Source organism: Mesocricetus auratus, unplaced genomic scaffold, assembly GCF_017639785.1.
Source record: "Mesocricetus auratus isolate SY011 unplaced genomic scaffold, BCM_Maur_2.0 Super-Scaffold_100010, whole genome shotgun sequence".
Lineage (NCBI taxonomy): Eukaryota > Metazoa > Chordata > Mammalia > Rodentia > Cricetidae > Mesocricetus > Mesocricetus auratus.
The window spans coordinates 69,138,439-69,144,178 of record NW_024429194.1 but is presented as its reverse complement, the minus strand read 5'-3'; positions in this window follow the sequence as shown (position 1 = coordinate 69,144,178).

Sequence of the window (5,740 nt, the reverse complement as noted above, 5' to 3'; positions counted from 1 at the left end):
GCATCATGGTCTTATTAACCCATCTCAGATCTTGTAATAGCCTCCATTCACCCAATTTTTTCTTAATGACAAATATGGGAGTGTTCCATGGAGAGGTAGAGGGGACAATATGACCAGCTTTGAGTTGTTCCTGAACCAGAGCAAGAGAAGCCTCCAACTTTACTTTGGATAGGGGCCATTGTTCTACCCAGACAGGTTCGCCATTTCTCCAAGTGACAGGAATTGTAGGTATTTGAGGCTGTGGAACAATGGCCCCCATTAAAAATGTCCCAATCCTCTCTGGTCTCCAGGAGATCTCTACACCAGGGGTTTATCAGACACTGGCAGGGGTTCACCCTGTAGACTCTTTCCAATCCCTTTGCCTGGGAAATAGCCTTGCTCCCTAAGCATATGCTGTACAGGGGATGTGGTCAGCATGGTCCCTATGGTCTTTAGGAGATCTCTGTCTCAGAGATTGATTGGGATGTGAGGCAAAATAAAAGGTTGAAATATACCAGAGTGTCCCTCGTCATCTTTCCAAGTTAATAGATGGGAACTTTTACTAGGTGACTTTGCTATGCCTCTGCCCTGTAAGCTACTATCTGATTCATGTAGGGGCCAAGCCTCGTGACAAAGGTTGAGAGAAATGATGGACATGGCTGTATCCAAATCTAGGAGTCCCTGAAAGGTTCGTCCCTCAATAGTTAGGGTCATCATTGGTCTGGACTCCATAGTGGACACCCAACAAGCCATAGGTCCCATAGATCCAAACCCCTCTTCTCCTCTTATAGGCTTAAGGAAGGGGTTATTAGTTGTAAACTTAGGGGACAAGACTAATTGAGCAATTCTAGCTCCTTGGGGTATAACAGTGACTCCCTTGCCAGCTTCTACCATAATTTTGATCTCTCCTTTTGTATCTTCATCAATAACTCCCGGAATGACTCTAACTCCCTTAAGTAGAGTGCTACTCCTTCCTAAAATCAACCTGATGAGCCCAGCAGTAAAGGGCCCTTGATTCCTATGCCCAAAGCTTGGGGTCCCATCTGAGGAGTCAAAACTGCTCTGGTGGAGAAACAGAGGTCCAGTCCTGAACTACCTGGGGTACCTCTGACAAGGTCCTGGATACTAAGAGGTTCCTCTGAGGTAGGACCTCAATAGGGCGGGGAACACGTGTATCCAGGACTCCGTATTCCTGGGAGTAAGGGGCCCAGAGCAGACCCCCACTCCCGTTTCCTGAATGTGTAACCCTGTACATCAGTCTTAGATCGACAATTTCTGGCCCAATGATATCCTCTTTTACAGTGAGGAGAAAGACCTGGCTCTGGACTAGGGGGTGCAACAAAGTCTTTAGTAGGGCAATTTTTCTGAAAGTGGCCTATTTGCTTGCATCTGAAGCATATCTTAGGTCTGCCCCCCCCACTGACCTTTCTATTTCCCTGCATAGCAGAAGCGATAATGTGTCCCATAATGCAGTGTCCATCTCTACAAATGTGAATATAATCATTGAGGCTCCTGGTTTTGTAAGGCTGTAAATCCTCCTTCCATATTTATTAGCATTTTTCAAGAGCTAATTGTTTTACTATAGGCATAGCATTATTGGTATCCCCAAATATACGACCTGCAAGTTGTAGGAGTCAGTCCACAAACTCGGAATGTGGTTCAGATGGTCCTTGTAGGATCTTAGAAAGTTGGTCCCCTGAGGCCTTATTAGGCTAGGCTTTCCATGCACGGCCAGCAGCTGCTGAGATCTGCGCATAAACAGCTGGGTTGTAAAGAATTTGCTGACCTAGAGTTGCAAATGCCAGCAAGCATTTCTAAATTCCTATTAGGAAAACTGGCAGCTGCGTTGCTCTGTGCTGTCTGGTTATATAGTTCTTAGTATTCACCCCTCCAGATCAAATGATCTCCCCCTGACAGTGTAGCATGACATAATTACTACCAATCATTGGGGGTACAATTCAAGGCTGTAAAGGATTAAAAAACAGCCAGAGTGAAAGGGGCATGAGGCCCATATGCTATAACTGCCTCCTTCAACTGTTTTATATCCTTCAAGTTAAGAGGGGAATGTTCTCTCTGACTCTGGCCTTGAGGATTATCTATCTCTATGACTAAAAACATCACTCCACCCTTCTGCTCTTCAGGAAGGACTGAAGGAAGACAGAGAGAACTGGAATGTTCCAGATTACAGTCAGGGGGACACGGCTCAAGTGAGCATTTTTTAAGCTTATGCTTTAATTTGAGGATGCCTTTCTCAAATTGACATTCTTCACGTTCCTCAGTCTCATCCCCCGAAGAAGAGGGAGAGAACTCAAAAGAAGAAACATTAGAAGTTTGAATTGATCTAACAGACTCTTGGTCCTGAGCCTCCACGAAGGCATCATCAGCTTTCTCAACCTACTCTTTTTTTTTTTTTTTTTTTTTTTTGCTTTTTTCGAGACAGGGTTTCTCTGTATTGCTTTGGAGGCTGTCCTGGACCTCGATCTGTAGACCAGGCTGGCCTTGAACTCACAGAGATCCACCTGCCTCTGCCTCCCGAGTGCTGGGATTAAAGGCGTGTGCCACCACCACCCGGCTTCTCAACCTACTCTTTCACTACCATATTATCACTAAGAAGCACATCCTTAACAAGATGCCACAGAGAAAAGGTAACAATTGGTATGGCGTTTGGCCCTTATTTATGTAAAGTCCTTTGTAGGTCTACTCTCACCCGTCCCCAGTCAAGGAAATTAAGATCACCAGAGACCAAAAAAACAAGGGCTGACGTTATGTATAGTTTTTAAAAAGTCTTTTGCTGTCTTATGTCTGACACTGGTGCCCTGATTTTTTGGCAATTGGATCAAATGGTCCTCCATAAGAAGGTAAGAACTAGCAGCACCCATGTTCAATACACTTGCTCCTAACCTTAATGAGAATGCTGGCCTTCAATGAGGGCTGTCTCTCAGATAACCCCTAACTTTTCCAACCCCAGTGGATCAGGCAAGGGCTGGAGACTAACTTGGTACCCCTATCCAAATACACCCTCCTACCTAACTTGCTGGTCAGCATACGAGTGTGATCCTTCAGCATTTGCCCTTCTCTCCCGATCTCGGTGGGACCTCCATTTGTAGCACCCATAAGGGCAGAACACTTCTCAAGGATTCGGGCGAGGGCCTGAGGATTCAAATGAAGACAAAAGATAGCGGTTATTCTTGCAAGGAGAATGCATTTTATTGTAACAAGAGGGGAGCATTATATACCAGTCAGTAGGCATGGAGGAAAACTACTAAGGTCAGAAGCTCACATTTCCAGGTCCCTGTGGCAATAAGGATGGATGGATAACAGGAACTTGCATACAGGCAATAAGGATGGGCAGAAAACAGGAACTTGCATACAGGCCTAATTGGAAGGAGGGGAACAGGATATGCTTGCTCCTAGTCACAAGCTGGTCAGCAGTCCCTATGGGGGAAGGGTCCAACACATGGGGACAGGACAGAGAGATGAGAGAGACCAACACAAATGCGGCAAATTGAGTTTTGACAAAATTGAGGATTGACAAGTCAATTCAATGGAGGAAGAACAGACATTTCAAAAGGCAGTACACTAATAATTAGACATTCTAAGTCCATCAACAGAGGGATGGATGTATTAGTCAGGAGTCTCTAGAGTAGTGGTTCTCTACAGGTAGGTCATGGCCCCCCAGGGGTCACATATCAGAAATCTTGCATATCAGATATTTACATTATGTTTCATAACAGCAGCAAAATTACAGTTATGAAATAGCAATAAAATAATTTTATGGTTGGGATATATAACATATATATATATACACATGCATACATACATACATATATATGCATATATAGAGAGGGGGGATTTATTAGACTGGCTTACAGGCCGTGGTCCAGCTAATCCAACAATGGCTGTCTACCAACCAACTGAAGGTCTAAGACTCCAGTAGTTGTTCAGTCTACAAGGCTGGATGTCTCAAATGGTCTTCAGTATGTGCCAAAGTCCAGAAAAAGTAGGCTTAAAAGCAATGGAAGGCCTGGACTTGCTAGAGAGGGCAAGATCAAGCTGGCAAAGAGAGCAAGCTTCCTTCTTCCCTGTCTTTTATAAAAGGCTACCAGCAGAAGGTGTGACACAGATTAAAGATAGATCTTCCCACCTTAAAGATCCAGAATACAAGTGGAGAGGGATTGAGAAAGACATCCGGTGTCAACATTGAGTTCGAGCATACAAGCACACACACACACAATTGGGGTAAAGCTGTGTGGGTTATTTCCAGATCTGTTACAATGTTTGTATGATTTTTGTGCTGACACTATGGCTCTGCAATACAGTTTGAGAGCAGGTCTTATGATGCTTCCAACTTAACTGTTTTTGTGAAGAATTGCCTTGATTCTTGGTGATCTTTTTGTGCTTCAAAATGAATTTTTGAATTTTCTTTATCTCTGTGAAAAAAATTGTCATTGGAATTTTGATGGAGATTGTGTTGAATCTGCAGATTGCCTTCAGTTCTATAGCAACCCCTTACACACACAATATTAATTCTGCCAACCCCAGAGCATGGGAGATCATTCCATCTTCTAATGCTTTCTTCAATTTCTTTCTTTAGTGCCTTGAAGATTTCATTGTTGAGTTCTTTTACCTTCTTGGTGACAGTGAGCCCTAGGTATTTCTTTTTTTTCTTTTTTCTTTTTTTGAGTCCTAGGTATTTCAATTAATTAATTTGTTTAATGATGCTGTTATAAATATGATTTCCCACTACTGATTTCTTTTGACAAATTCATTATTGGTATACAGAAAAGCTATTACATATTTGTGAATTTTGATGTTATATCCTACTATAATGCTGAAGATGTTCATTAGGTCCAAGAGTATTCTGGCTTAGTCTTTAGTTTTTCAAGCATAGGATCATGTACTCTGTACCATTTTATTTCTTTCTGTTTTTTATTGCTCTAGCTAAGACTTTGAGCAAAATACTAAATATGAGTGGAGAGATTGGGCACACTTGCCTTGTTCTAGAGTTTGAAGACAATCCTCTCTCTCTTTTTTTTTTTTTTTTTTTTTTGGTTTTTCAAGACAGGGTTTCTCTGTATTGTTTTGGAGGCTATCGGTCCAGCCCAGCCTCGAACTCACAGAGATCCGCCTGCCTCTGCCTCCGGAGTGCTGGGATTAAAGGTGTGTGCCACCACCGCCCGGCGCAAACATAGCCTTTACTGTGATGAGGTTATGTTCTTCTCTTCCAAGTTTCCTGTTTCCTTGGGGATCTTAGCATAAAGGGATGAGAGCCCATAGCTGCACTCCTGGAGTTACAGAGTTCTTAGGTCTATCAATGAACAACACAGGCTGACTTACCCACTGGCCTTAGGCTCCATAGTAATTATCAGTTGGTCAGATATGTTCCAGCTGAAAGAGGGCCATATCTCCTTGTGTCCCTGCTGGATTGGAGTCTTCTGCAGTTCATCTCTTTGGCTTGTCAGTGTTTGACTCTCCCCAGTGCCCTCCCAACTGGCCTTCCCTCATGCTGACAGTTGGTAAGCTAAAGGAGACTCGCTGACTTGTAATTGTTACAGGATTTCAGGCCCCCAGGACAGCTACGATTGTAACAACAGATTCTCAGATTGAAGCTTGGCCCTCAGAGTCATACGCATTTATCTTCCCTGGGGACCTGTCTGAGGGAAGAATCACGTGTCACCAAAACCTGCCGTTGCCTGCCGTTGAGCCGAGGCATGTGGGCTAGTCCCAAGGGCTTACTTTTTTAAAGTAGCGGCTGTCTTTC